Raw genomic sequence first — 16097 nt, 5'->3', positions numbered from 1 at the left:
ATCTTGGGCCCCGGACTCCATGTGCGGACCATGGGCGCCACCATCTTGGGGCCCTGGCACCACGTGCGGGTCCTGGGCGCCGCCATCTTGGGACCCCGAATCCACGTGCGGGTCCTGGGCGCCGTCATCTTGGGCCAACTCGGAAGGCCCTGCAAGCGACTTCTCTGCCACTGAAGAGGATCTGGAACTCTCACCACGACTGGCTTCCATCAAGCTCGACCAGTCGCAACCACGCACGCTCGCCAAGACTATGAAAAAATGAAAATGAAAATCGCTTATTGTCACAAGTAGGCTTCAAATGAAGTTACTGTGAAAAGTCCCTAGTCGCCACATTCTGGCGCCTGTTCGGGGAGGCTGTTACGGGAATTGAACCGTGCTGCTAGCTTGCTAAACAGCCCAAAACTACAACAACGGTTCAGCTCAACGGACACAAAACAAGATGCCTGCTGGACTCCGGGAGCAGGGAAAGTTTCGTCCACCCCGACACGGTAAGACACTGCGCGTTCCCCATCCACCCAGTTAAACATAAAATTGAATTGGCCTCAGGTTCGCATTCCGTCCAAATCACCGGGTGCTGGATAGCGGACCTCACAGTCCAGGGGAGGGTTTTCAAAAATTTCAAACTCCTCATTCTCGCCCGTCTATGCGCCCCGGCACTCTTGGGCCTGGACTTCCAGTGCAACCTGCAGAGCTTGACTTTTCAATTCGGCGGCCCTATTCCTCCTCTTACTGTTTGCAACCTCATGTCCCTCAAAGTGGACCCCCCTTCCTTGTTTGCTAATCTCACCCCAGATTGTAAACCTGTCGCCACTCGGAGCAGATGATACAGTGCCCAGGACTGGACCTTCATCGGGTCCGAGGTCCAGAGGCTCCTTAAGGGAGGAGTTGTTGAGGCCAGCAACAGTCCCTGGCAAGCCCAAGTGCTGGTAGTTCGGACTGGGGAGAAAAACCGGATGGTCATCGATGACAGTCAGACCATCAACAGGTTTACGCAGCTGGACGCGTATCCTCTCCCCCGTATTTCCGACCTGGTTAACAGGATCGCGAAGTACAAAGTCTTCTCCACGGTGGACCTTAAGTCCACCTACCACCAGCTCCCCATTCGTGCGAGTGACCGAAAGTACACCGCGTTTGAGGCAGATGGGCGCCTCTACCATTTCCTGAGGGTTCCATTCGGTGTCACAAATGGAGTCTCGGTCTTCCAATGGGAGATGGACCGAATGGTCGAAAAGCACGGTTTACGGGCCACCTTCCCGTATCTCAATAACGTCACCATCTGCGGCGACGACCAGCAGGACCACGACATCAACCTCCAAAAATTCCTCCGAACCGCAAAACTCCTTAATTTAACTCACAATAAGGATAAGAGCATGTTTAGCACCGACTGTCTAGCCATCCTTGGCTACGTAGTGCGTAACAGAGTGATAGGCCCCGATCCCGAACGCATGAGCCCCCTGATGGAACTTCCCCTCCCCAACTCCCTCAAATCCCTCAAACGCTGCCTGGGCTTCTTCTCATACTACGCCCAGTGGGTCCCCAACTACGCCGACAAAACCGGCCCCCCATCCAGTCCACCTCCTTTCCCCTGTCGATGGAGGCCCGTCAGGACTTTAGCCGCATCAAAGCGGATATCGCAAAGGCCACGATGCATGCTATCGACGAGTCCCTCCCATTCCAGGTCGAGAGCGACGTGTCTGACGTAGCTCTGGCGGCCACCCTGAACCAAGCGGGCAGATCCGTGGCCTTCTTTTCACGAACCCTCCACGCTTCCGAAATCCGCCATTCCTCAGTGGAAAAGGAGGCACAGGCCATAGTCGAAGCTGTGCGATACTGGAGGCACTATCTGGCCGGCAGGAGTTTTACCCTCCTCACAGACCAACGGTCAGTAGCTTTCATGTTCGACAATGCACAGAGGGGCAAGATCAAGAACGACAAGATCTTGCGGTGGCGGATCGAGTTGTCCACGTACAACTACGATATCTTGTATCGTCCTGGGAAGCTCAACGAGCCTTCCGATGCCCAATCCCACGGTACCTGCTCCAGCGCGCAGATTGACCGCCTCCGCTCCCTCCACACGGACCTCTGCCATCCAGGGGTCACCCGTTTCTACCATTTTATTAAGACCCGCAACCTGCCCTACTCCGTCAAGGAAGTCAGGGCCATCACTAGGGACTGCCACGTGTGCAAACCGCACTTCTACCGCCCCGCCCCTTTGTACGTCTCAGTATGGACTTCAAGGGTCCCCTCCCCTCCAACAACCGTAACACTTATTTCTTGAGTGTTATCGATGAATACTCTCGATTCCCTTTCGCTATTCCCTGTCCCGGCATGACTACAACCATCATAAAGGCCCTCCTATCCATCTTCTCCCTGTTCGGTTACCCCGCGTACATCCACAGCGACCGGGGGTCCTCTTTATGAGCGACGAACTGCGTCAGTTCCTGCTCAGCAGGGGCACCGCCTCTAGCAGGACGGCCAGTTATAACCCCCGGGGTAACGGTCAGGTCGAGCGGGAGAATGGCACCATTTGGAAGACCATCCTGCTGGCCCTACGGTCCAGAGATCTCCCTATTCCCCGTTGGCAAGAAGTCATTCCCGACACCCTGCATTCAATCCGGTCTCTCCTCTGTACTACTGTGAATGCGTCTCTAATTCACTTGTCTCTCAGTCCGGAAGAAACGGTCTCGAACACGTCCGTACGTCAGAATATTCTTTATTACGATCGGGGCCGCTCTCTAGGTATTCCTGGGAACCACCTCGGAGAGTGCCAAAGTATTGCTCAAAACATCCTTTCTTTATATGTATTATTAGGGGGCTGCCCCTTACATTCACTTGAGCTTGCCCCCATTACAAAGCATAAACTTATTTTTGCCATAGATCCAATACATGATTAACTTGTTATTGCCATAGTTTTGATACATGATTTTACAGACTTTGAGGTTATCTATTGGCACATGAGTATATAGCAGTCTTAGCTTAAACAGCAGGTGTTAGCCATAGTTGCAAGCGGCTCCCACATTTCATATTCCGTCATCCGGCCATCTTCCTTGTTTCTCAAGGCTATTTAACTCCCTTATTTCAGCAAGTTCATTCTCCTTCAATAACAAGTTTCTACACTTGTAATTTTCCACTAACGTATCTCATTCATTCTGGCTCTTAAGCTTTGCTTCACATCCTCATTCCCCCCTTTGATCATCCATGAGCACACAGCCCTCAGGGGCTTATCCTTGAGAGTCTGAGGAATTCCTCCAGGAAATCATCCTTTGGTCCAATGTCCTCATACAAATTTTCGGCACCTACTAAGTCCTGCTTGTCTAACTGGGAAAGCCGCTGCAGCATCTGTGGCATCACAGAGGCGCCTAAACGATTACAAAAGCATTTAACACAGGTTGCAATGATACATAGCAAAATGCAAATAACGATAAAGGTGATAAAACCATGAAACAGATAGGTGGTCCAGGAACTAGACCACAGCCATCCCCACCAGTCGTCCGAGGAGGACTGGCGGAGTCTCTTTACCCCATCCCTAATGTGGTCCACTAGGTGAGTAATGTTCTCCAAGCTATCAGGGATATAAGTACAGCACTCAGAACCCACTCCAGCACACGTACCTCCCTCGTTGGCGAGGAGGTAGACTAGAGCCATGCGGTTCTGTAAGGCAACCGTCCGAGCAGCTACTAACTCTATGTTGAGCTCACTGAGTCCTTCCGCGGTGTCATTAGCCACCTGCGCCAATATATCCCGGAGCTTGGTGACTTTTTGGAGAGATCTAATACTGCCGAACTGCGGCCAAAGGACAGTAGCTATCACCTCCTAAGGCACAAGGGACCTAGTGGTTCGGGCATGTGGATGTTTGGATAGGTCTGTATAATGGGTGATGCCAGGGACTACAAAGCCCACATAGCAAGAACCCGACCAATTTTCCGGCAACCAGGGATATGCTTTATGTCCGCATATAAAATAGGTATCATTGTACGAGGTCAAGTTCCCCTTGGTATCCGTCATCATGATTCTAGTCGGCTCCCCCCTCCAGGGGCCGCCACTAATATGGTTTTCTATTGCTGACCAATTAAAGGTGAACAAGCCTTTTTATGTAAGATTAGTTATGGGTGGTTGCCAAATCAAGGTCTGGTTGCATTGGCTGGTACCTACCGGGTGGGTCCCAATGGCATGATCCTTTTTAAAACATATACTGCCTTTTGGAAATTTAGCATACTTGGGGAGGATCAGGTAGGGCGACTGATGGGTTACATTAAACTTCGGCCACCACCATCCTTTAAACCTGTTCATATTGAACCCGGCCGATCGCCAATCTATCATATCTTGTGTATCATTATCAGGATCGGTGTGATTACGTCGCAGAGCCCATTCTGCGACCTCCTCGATCAAATAGGAAAGAGGGACCAAGGGAATACCCCCATGGGCATGGCTGGGAACATGCGTACATACCCAACAAGAGGAGACATTCAATTTCTTTGCATAAGTATAAGACATAAACAGGAATGAATTTGCAGTCACATGGTGCGTTGACCGCTTCCTCCTGGTAGGCAGGTGAGTATGGATAGTCTTACATTCAGGAACTCGTGGCTTGCCTTTCCCTCGTACACCGGTAGTCCCACCAGCAAGCGTAGGGATCGCAGGTCAGGGATCCGCGGGTTATCAGGAACCGAGGCTTCTGCTCATCTTGATGAATGATGGTGGTGCAGGTATCTACCGGGGTCGCCGTCCACAAGGTCTCATCTGTGGTGCTGTTGGCACAGCTAAAGGTGTCCTCACAACAAAGGTGCAGAATTCGTCCACCGGGTCTACATCGCCGGTCGCTAGTGTATGTAAACTGGATGGCGCTGGCGAGGATCACTAGTAAAAAGAGCAGCTTCATCGTGGGGTCCTGCTCCTATTCTGAGTAAGGTCGTATGTACCTAAAACTAAAAACGAGAGTTAATAATCACGAAAACTTCACTAGCTTACAGTGGTGGGTGTGAATCCACGCATTGCGTCCTTCAACTTTGACTGCCGTGGGGGTGGTTAGGAGAACTTGAAACGGTCCCTCCCAACGTGGTTCCAACCCCTTCCGAGTCCAATTGCGGATCATTACATGATCTCCTGGTTGCACAATATCGGAGCTGGCCAAGGGTGGCACTTCCTCTTGTGCGGCACGTACTCGTAAGTGGAGACTCTTTAATACTTTATTCAAGGCTATTATGTAATTAGCCATTTCTGTAGTCATGTGGTGGAACTGGACCTCTTGGGGAATCTCACAATCCCATGGAGTGCGGAGAGGTCTTCCATACAGGATTTCTGCAGGGCTTAATCGAGTCTTTCCTGCTGGGGTGGCTCTTATTTGAAAGAGTGCAATAGGTAATAGTTTGAGCCAAGTGGCTCCAGTCTCAGCTTGTAATTTAAAATGCTTAGTCTTTAAAGTCTGGTTAGCTCTTTCCACCATCCCAGCCACTTGGGGCCGGTAGGCGCAGTGTAACTGCTGTTTAATTCCTAGTTGAGTGCAGAATTCTTTATTGATCTGTCCCACAAAGTGAGGTCCATTATCAGAGCTTAAATGATAGGGAATTCCAAATCTTGGTACATTTTCACACATAAGAACTTTTACTACAGTTGAAGCCTTATTATCTACAGTAGGATAGGCCTCTATCCATTTACTAAACATATCAACAATTACTAATACATGCTTATAACACTGGCATCTTTCCACCTCAATGTAGTCCAGTTGCAGGGTCTCAAAGGGACCCTCCGGCAATGGTGTCTTCCCCTGCTCGCAGGGGACAGCCTTCCCAGGGTTATACTGCTGACATATCAAGCAGCGACTGCTAATTCGTTGGGCTATCTCCTGCAACCTAGGATGCCACCAGGTTTTTAACAATATATCACCTGTAGCGCGAGCACCACAGTGAGTTGCAAAGTGTACACATTCGGCCACCCAGGCTGCCAAAGCATCGGGCATACATGTCTGCCCTGCTGGGGTGACCCACAGCTTACTTTCTTTATCATATGTACATCCCAATTCTTCCCATAACATTTTATCGCTAGCAGGAGCGTCCTCCTGTAGCTGGATTATGGCAGTAATGGTCGGCATAGGTTTTTCAGAGGGAGACTTGCTCTTTGAGCTTTTAGTCTGGCTCATCATTTTGGGCACTACCATGGCCTTTGACTTTGAGGCTTCTTTTGCTTGGTGGTCGGCCTGCCTATTTCCTTCATCTACTGAAGTTTTTCCTTTCGTATGGGCAGTACACTTTATCACTGCTACCTTTTCTGGGAGCATAAGAGCTTGGAGTAATTGGGTCACCAGCTACTGATGGGAAATTGGGGTGCCAGCGGATGCTAAAAATCCTCTGTTCTTCCATAATTGTCCAAAATCATGTACGACTCCAAAGGCATATCTGGAGTCTGTATAAATATTTACTTTTTTGCCTGCTCATAGTGCGCATGCGCGTATTAGTGCGAACAATTCTGCTTGTTGGGCCGAGAATGGAGTTTCAAATGCTGCTGATTCTACTGTCGCCCCACCCTGGTTGACTATAGCATATCCTGATAACCGCTCCCCCCTTTCACCGATGGAAGCACTTCCATCTGTGAACATGGTCAGGTCTGGGTTGTTAAGAGGGGCATCCGATAGGTCCTCCCTGACAGATGAATCGTCCTTTAGAAGTGACATGCAATCGTGTCCAGGGTGTTCTTGCTCTAAGATCAATTCTGCATGGGACGGAGTGTCTTAATTAATCTGAAAAAATCTGAAAATTCAAAACTTAAGATTTGTAAGTTCCAATTAAAATGCATCTTCAGCTGTGTGGACTGTTCATTACTTTATCAGAATTAAAAGGGCCAGAGCTCACAGGCAAATCCAGCATGGGAGTGTCAAGACATCTTCTGGATTACACACAAAAGCTTGTTGAAAGGGTTAATTTTCTTGCAGAGGCAAAAAGGGGCGTATAGTGGGTTGATAAATTGGAATGATGCCATTCGCATCTCTAAACGTTTTTTTATATTTTTCACTCAAATGGGCTGGGAGTAAAAGTTGGAGTGCTGCCAAATTCCCGTTATCAAGTCTTTCAGAAAACACAATATGTTACTGAATCTCTGACTGAACCAATTTTGCGCTGTATCAGACGAGCATGATCATGGACATATTTAATTTACCCATCTGTTGTTTATAAGTAATTCTGCAATCTCATAATTAAAACATCTGCGTTGTGAGACAGGTTAGTTTCACCCTACTGATGATTATTTGTGTCAGGGAAGTTTTAACCCTGAACTAATGAAACACCAGCTTGATCATATTTGTCATATGTATTTCAATTATCCTAACCTCCACTGAACACCATAAAACTAATATTTTCTTATTCTTACATACGTGATTTTGCACCCTGATTAAAATTCCTTGTGTATCAAAATTACCCTGGAAATGCCAATGATAGCCTTTGAAAAGAAAAAATTGTTAACTGTACTCAAACTATAATCTTTAAAGGCAATGCGTAGACAATTTGAAGCTTTCAAATAATCACAGCTCGTAACAAAACTTTTAAAAGTCAAAGTCTGAAGTCAAAGTCTGAAAATGAAACATGATTACAGAGACAGTGAATAGTTCAGAACAAAGTTTAGATGCCTAAAACTCTCTCTCTCTCTCTGTCTGTCTCTCTACGTAACTCTGTCTGTCTCTGGAACTCTTGTCGCTCTTTCTCTTTATCTAACTACCTCTCCCCGTCTCTGTCTCTCCCTGACTCGCTCTCTTTCGCTCTCTCAACTTTTGCTGTCTCTATCAGTCCCTCTCTCTGTCTCTGGCTCTCTCTCTCTCTAACCCGCTCACTCTTTCTCTAAAATGGAGCTCAATTAAAATACTGAACAAAATTTTTCATTCTCCTTCGAAAACTTTATCTGTGTTATTCCATTTAAGTCAATTTCCACTGATTAATTTTAGAGGCATTAGCTATTCTTAGAGATGTATATGTCTTTGTGCAGACGACCTGCTTGCTGAAATGGTTAAATTTTTGTACAGAATCGAAAGTGGTGGAGAACTTGGCATGATGCCATCTCCATCCGCTATGTGACTTCAACCATTATCCATCCTTTCTTTCAATTTTCAATGTTCGTTATTTAACCGGTTTTTGGAAAGAGACATTACTGGATGTTTATTTTTCTTTTATTTCAAATGAGTTGAATTACTGCTGAATTTATCTGGATGGCTTGAAACGATCTGAAGTTATTCTCGACATGTATCCATTCTTAAGTTTCTAACCGTAATCTTGTATTGATTTTCCTCCCCATTTTTTCGTTTTGGGAGGGGGGGTTAGTCATCCTCAGATATTCCTGAACAAAACTAATTGAGTGTTTTAGCCCCTTTCTGATCTTTTGGACTTCACTTAATTTGATTTTTTTTTCCTCCTTGAGACATTCCGGGACAGCCATTAGCCATAATTGTTGGCAGTTTTGTGATGTCTTTTGCTAGTTTGCACAATCTGTACTGCCGTATTTTTTACTCGCTTTATTGCTACGCTGAAAGAAGTTAGACCTCAATTCCTTTAAACCAGCCTGTCTTCCAAATGGTGTGAAGATTTAATTTATGTCATTTGTGCTTCTAACTTTATTTGTCTTATCTTTATTTCTGTGTATCTCACCATTTTTCTCTGTTCCACAGAAATCACACCCATCTTTGATCATTGTTTTTTTTGTCAGAGTATTTTGCTCTTCAAAACCTAAAAAAATTTTAAACTGACTCTTTTACTCATTTGGCCTTGATACCAGATTTATTGGATGTTACCTCACCGTCTGTCCGTCTTGCCGAGTGACTCTAATTTTTGGCGGTCAAAGGTTTGACTACGCGCCTTGTCCACCGGCTCGAGCGGCGTCCAGCTCAGCAAATCCTTCCAGACTTACACTAAACGTTAGGGGTGAAAATATTCACACGAAGGCCTGAGTATCAGTAACAAAGCAGTTTATTATGTCAGAATTCTGGGAGATAAGATTTGGGAACTCCGCAGTCCCTGACAGCACCTTATCCCACTCACATGGATTACTATACAGATTCAAGGCGGATAGCCAATGACTTGGTTCTTTTCCCATATGCGCATTCCTTTTTTTTAAGACCTTGGCTGTTTTAACTATTCCTTTCTCTGTCAATTTTATACCTAATTTTAATGCATTAGTTTTCCCCCCAGTGGCCATTTTTCTTCTCCTAAATTTTTAATGCAATTCTCCTGACAATTGTCTCAGTTGCTTGGAATATTCCGGATATTGTTCACACAAGGTTTGAAGCGCGCTTCCACTATCAGAGGTTGTATCTAACGTATTACCCATCTCTAACACTATTGGCAGTTAATGATCCTTGCGATTATTGTTTATTTGGCGAAATGGTCCTGGACCACATTATTCAATCATGAATTTAAACGGAGTTATCCTGCTTCGTTGCCCAATTCAGGCAGGCTCATCCATGCCTGCAAGCCTATCTAACTACAAGGTTATAACGTCCTTGTTATGTTGTTACCTTAGGGTTGATCGCGCATCCTTCCAAAGCCTCTTATTGTGGGGGCACTTTTAGACAAAGGCAAGGACCATGATGATGCCGAAACCTCTTCTGTAGCTATAACTGTAGGGGCTACACTCCCTCCCTTAAGACACTAGTCCCTGACTGTGCCTGTGACTATAACTGTAGGGGTCACACTCCCTCCCTTAAGACACTAGTCTCTGACTGTGCCTGTGACTATAACTGTAAGGGTCACACTCCCTCCCTTAAACGGGTTCGCCGGACTGACCTGGATTTCGTAGGAGCGTCCCTGAGCACTGGCAGCGGGGCCGAATCGCGGACGGTACAGTGGAGGGGAATACCAAAGTGGCAAAAACTTTACTCACAATGGTGGCCCAATTCCTCCTTCGCTCCCGAACTCGATCAGTCGCTTATGCCGCCAGTCTCAGCCGAGACCCTTTGAAATCCCACTGCTGCCACCAAAATGTGAATGCGTCTCTAATTCACTTGTCTCTCAATCCGGAAGAAACGGTCTCGAACACGTCCGTACTTCAGAATATTCTTTATTACGATCGGGGCCGCTCTCTAGGTATTAGAACATAGAACAGTACAGCACAGAACAGGCCCTTCGGCCCTCGATGTTGTGCCGAGCAATGGTATTCCGGGGAACCACCTTGGAGAGTGCCAAAGTATTGCTCAAGACATCCTTTTTTTATATGTATTATTAGGGGGCTGCCCCTTACATTCACTTGAGCTTGCCCCATTACAAAGCATAAACTTGTTTTTGCCATAGATCCAATACATGATTAACTTGTTATTGCCATAGTTTCAATACATGATTTTACAGACTTTGAGGTTATCTATTGGCACATGAGTATGTAGCAGTCTTAGCTTAAACAGCAGGTGTTAGCCATAGTTGCAAGCGGCTCCCACATTTCATATTCTGTCATCCGGCCATCTTCCTTGTTTCTCAAGGCTATTCAACTCCCTTATTTCAGCTAGTTTGTTCTCCTTCAATAACAAGCTTCTACACTTGTAATTTTCCACTAACATATCCCATTCATTCTGGCTCTTAAGCTTTGCTTCACATCCTCACTACCACTAATCAAACACCTCATGAACGTCTTCTTGTTTTCCCCAGGAAGTCGTCCTCAGGATCCCCTCTCCCGACCTGGCTGGCCACCCCCGGGCCCATCTTGCTCCGGAAGCATGTGCGGGTGCACAAGTCCAACCCGTTGGTTGAGCGAGTCCAGTTACTCCACGCCAACCCGCAATATGCGTACGTAGAGTATCTCGACGGTCGGCAGAATACGGTCTCGCTCCGGGACCTGGCAACCGCCGGCGTGCGGCCTTCTTCCCCTACACCAACACCTCCCCCCAACCCCAATTCCCCCCACGACCCAGCGCACATGCCCCCTCTTCCCCGATTAGAGCGTCTCTGCCACAGGCCCGGGTTACGGAGACACATCTACGACCAACGCTCCCGGAAGCAAGGACGACCATCGGCCCAACGTCACCGGCTCCACTGCGACGGTCCTCCAGAACACCATGGGCACCCGACAGGCTGATCGTTTCCATCTGATGCGGCCATGGGACTTTTTTTGGACATTTTTGTGTTATTCTGTTGTTATTAGTAGTAGGAGTATTGTTTTGCCACGAGCCAGTGGGCAGCTCACCCCAATCGATTTTCGCTGCTCATACCACCAGTCCTCGGACCCCAGCCCCCCTCTCCCACTTCCACCCCCCCTTCTTTCTCCACAAGGGGTGAATGTGGTGGTATGGATATGAGCACTGCCATTGGTGCAGAGCACTGGCTTCCCATTGGCTCTGGCTGGTCATGTGCCTCTCGTCTGATTGGTTGGGACTAGACATGTGACTGATCTCCAATTGGTCGAGAGGCAAGTAGGCCCCGCCTCCGAGGCGGGGTATAAGTACCCAGAGTTCCCGGCGGTCAGCCATTCTCTGTAGTCGACCACCGGGCTAACAACTAGCTGATTAAAGCCACAGTTCGGATCCTAAATGTGTCTTGAACCGAATTGATGGTACATCAATCAATCTCTCCGACTTCCCACCTCGCCCTGATCTTCTAATTTGCTTCCAACTGCTCCATTCCTCCTGAACAGTATAAAATCCAGAACATTTCTCCCTCTCTTCAACTCTGAAGAAATCATACAGACCCAAAACCTTGGTTTCTCTCTCCACAGATGTTGCCAAACCTGCTGAGTTTTTTTTCATTATTTTCTGTTTTAATTTCAGATTTCCAGCATCCAAAGTATTTTGATTTTTATTAAACAAATCAAATCTATGTCAAAGTACGAAAGGGGCATTAAAGCTCACACAACAGCCATTGAGTTCACTGTGAGAAATGTCAAGTGTCACCAGAAACTAGAAAAGATCTTTATCAGACCAGACCAATATCTTGTGACATGTACAATACCGTTACAAGACTGTGTTCCCTTTTATTGTATAACGTTTCTGTCTTGTACCACTGTAGTTCTGCGCAGCTCAAACGAGAGCTACTTATGTGAAAATCTACAAGCTCATCAGTGAAATTTATATAATTTTTTATGAGATTACATTACTTTGATCGTTTATCTCAAAGAAGACACTCACATCTGACCAATGCTTATCACAATCAATCTTTTTCAATTTATTCACTTATTTTGTTGATTCAAAATAAATTTGATACATGAACTGTTGTGAGAAGATAGATTGTTGTGCGCTCACCGATGCTCAAAGCAATTCATTGTGAGCTGGGAACAAACTTCAGTTGGAATCTGCTCCAAAGAAGCCTGACAATACTACTTGCAACTACAGATGGAGATGTGCCAAGTTGAGTGCTCAGATGTCCTGGGAACCTTCTCGCTTTGCCTGCACTGCAGTTAAACTGAAGGGTCTTTCACACAAGAATCTGTTAATTTGATAAATGATGTTCAAATGCTTAATTTGACAAAATAGAATCAGGGGATGATGTGGCATCCATGAAGCTCAATTTAATAGCTTCCATCTTCAAATATGTGAGATTCTTCAATACATTGTTGGCAAACTCTCATTTTGTACCAAACTTGCAACTTCTGGGATAAAAGCAAAATATTGTGGATTCTGGAAGTCTTACTGATACTTCTTCGAATCATATGCATTATAGAACTTTATGATGCTTGTAATCACTTCAGTCTAAACTACAAATATTTTTTACTGCAACAATAATAATTTTATTGGAAATTTATCACATTATATTTAAATTAATATTAGGTCTGCATTTCCACAAGTCTATCCAATATTTGGATTGGTATACAATATTATAGTGCTAAAACAGATTACATTTTGGTATTTTTAATTCGGCCTATCATATGATAGTAGAACCACATAGTAACATCCCAGTTTAAAATGAATGGACTACATCTACTGGTCTTGGTCTTCTTTAAACATTTCAAGACTTTATCACTGAATCTCAGACACACCATCACAACACAGGGGCATTGATAGCTAAAAATTGGTTTCCGCTGTTTTTCGGACACAGATCTTGATTTGTAAACTGTTCATGCATGTGGAGATAGGCAACAATTAAATTTGGTATTCTCACCTCATTCACCTGGTGATGCCATATGTCCAAGTGTGTTGTTTGTTGCTGACTACCATTGTACTTTGTTGGGAGAATCTTTTTGTGTGCTAATATCATGCAGTGCAGCCAACCTTTTGTTGTTAAAGGTCCGCGGTGGGCACATTAAGAAGTCTTACAACACCACGTTAAAAGTCCAACAGGTTTGTTTGGAATCAATAGCTTTTGGAGCACAGCTCCTTCCTAAGGTGAGACTGATGAAGGAGATACACTCCGAAAGCTACTGATTCCAAACAAACCTGTTGGACCTTAACCTGGTGTTGTAAGACTTCTTACTGAGTCCAAAGATGTGCAGAGTAGGTGGATTGGCCTTGCCAAATTACCCCTTAGTTGAGAGATTGGGCGGGGTTATGGTGGGGCAGGAAGAGTAGGCCGAGGTAGAATGCTCTTTCAAAGGGTCTTTCAGAGGCAGACTCGATGGGCAAAATGCCGTTCTTCTGCACCGTAGGAATTCTATGGAATCTATGGATGAAGCAACTCAAATTTGAATATGGGTTGTTTCTAGTGAATCCTGCACTCTCAAAGACATTGCCACGAGAAACATGAATAATGCATCTGGAACCATTGGGGTTAACCCCAGTGTTTTAACCTAATAACATTTTCAGTGCAGCCACAACAAAGTCTCGGACAAGATAAGCTACTGGCTATTTTTCCATAAGCACAGTAAAATTTACCTAAATCTGAAATAAATTACAATTGTGAGCATATCAAACATTCATGCATACTTTGTATAAATTGTGGAAAAATAGCCAGTAGCAGATTTTGTCCTAACCCTGGTTGTCCCTGGAGTGAGAATCTTGCTGGATAAAATACTAGGGTTGAGTACTAATGCCTATTGATCCCATACTGATTATTATAGCTGTGATGCCTTGGAGAGGATACAAAATAGGGGTGAGAGACTTCAGCTTATGTGAAAACACTGGAGAAGCTTAAGATTATATGGCAAGGAAACAGGCCATTTTGCCCAACAGTTCCATACCAGTGTTGATGTTCCACTCGAGTTTCTTCCCATCTTTTCTCAAACAGATCCACCATCATAAAATAGGATCACGGACGTAGAAGCGAGATAGGACATTTGGCCCTTCGAGCCTGCTCCCTTATTCGATACAATCATGACTGATCTGGTTGTATCTCGGCTCCACTTTCCTGTCTTCACCCTGCTCCCATAATGCTAATTTCCTATTCCTCACCCTCTATTCCCTTCTCCCTAATATGCTTGTCCAGTTTCCCCTTAAATGTATCTATTCTATTCACTTCAGCGCTGCCTGTGGTAACTTGCTCCACATTCTTACCACCCTTTGGGTGAAGAAGTTTTTTTCAAAATTCCCTGTTGAATTACTTGGTGACTATCTAATATTGATGGCCTTTGGTTTTCCTCTTCACTACAAGAGAAAGCATTCTTTCACTATCCGCTCTATTAATACCTTTCATAGTTTAAAGTTCGTTATTAAGTCATCCTCTCAGCCTTCATTTTTCAAGAGAAAAGAGACCCAACCTATCAATTCTCCCCGATATGTATGCCAACATAATTCTGGTATCTTCCTTGTCGATCTTCTCTCCACCCTCTTCAGAACTTCTATAATCTTTTAATAATATATTAACTAGAATTGTCCACAGTACTAAAGGCCCAGATTTTCGCACTCAGGTTGAATATACAGAGAAGGGAAAATTCCCGGCTCTGTGAACACAATCTTCAAACATGGCTGCCTAGGCAGTGGACTGGACTGGAAGCAGGGCAGTGACACCCAAAAGAAGTAAGGAGACTGTTTGGTGCAGTGGTAGGCTGGGTGGAAGGCCTGCCTCAGGAATCTGACACTGTGTCCAAAAAAAAACCCCAAATCATCCCTTACACCACCACCACACACTCCCCATGTCTCACCCATGCCAACCTGTGCCACTTCATGCCCCACCTTCGAGGGCTCATCACACTCCAAAGCCAATGTATGCCCCCAAAAAACCCTGTAGACTGTCATGCCTCCATACCAAAATATCACACCTCCCTCTTCTGGTCCTGATGCCAACCTATAATTCTCCACCTGCCCTTATGGCTCTTGAGAACGTGTATGTCTACTCAGTGCCGACTCTTTTCACCCATTCTCCCCACCTATTATCCTTTGCCCTTCCACCTAACAAGCCAACTCACCTAGTGTACACCATAAGACATCAGGACACATGCAGAGATGAGATATAATAAATATAATACATTAATTCATTAAAAGATTTACCACGTTTACATTCCTTCAATTAAATAAAGCCTTATAACAAAAAACATTTTCTCCAAGTGTACAATCCTTTAGAACAATAAGGAATGGAAGTCATAGGTTCACATCAAAGGGTCTACTTCCACTGCAGCTAGAGATCAAATTTTGAAATAGCAGGGAGCCTGCTGTGATAATGGATGGTTGTAAAATCAGTCATGTGGCACTAATCCAATAATTGAAGTCCTTCATTTATGTCAACAAAGAGTGAAATAAAAAGCTATCATTTTTTAAATACTCCAGACTTTTTCAAAGATGTACAGGGTAAGACTTTAAAATGCTTTGAAAGCTCCCTTTGATATGTGCTTTTCTATTGACACTTTTGATGGTCCTATTTGTGATGATATATGCCTGCATGCATTATAATGTAAAGGTGCTCAGCAGAGTAAGGGCTGACATGGAACTGAAGACTAGCACTGCCCACAGTATGATGTATAGAGTCACATGGGGGATGATTCTCCAAAATGGAGACTAAGTATTCGCGCCATCGTGAACGCCGTCGCGTTTCATGATGGCACGAAACGGGCACAGGGCCGACTGATTCTGTCCCCCACAGGGGGCCAGCACAGTGCTGGATCAGTTCACGCCGCTCCAGCCTCCCTTCCCGGTGCCAAATGGGCACCGTGCCAACCCGCGCATGCGCAGTTGGGCCGCGCCAACCTGCGCATGAACGGGGGACTTAATGTGGGTCATACAGACCCATATCTCTGCTGAATGCAGACGCCAAAATACTGGCCAAAATCCTAGCCAA

This window comes from Scyliorhinus canicula, chromosome 5, assembly GCF_902713615.1.
Source record: "Scyliorhinus canicula chromosome 5, sScyCan1.1, whole genome shotgun sequence".
In the NCBI taxonomy this organism is placed as follows: domain Eukaryota; kingdom Metazoa; phylum Chordata; class Chondrichthyes; order Carcharhiniformes; family Scyliorhinidae; genus Scyliorhinus; species Scyliorhinus canicula.
This window is presented reverse-complemented; position numbering follows the sequence as displayed.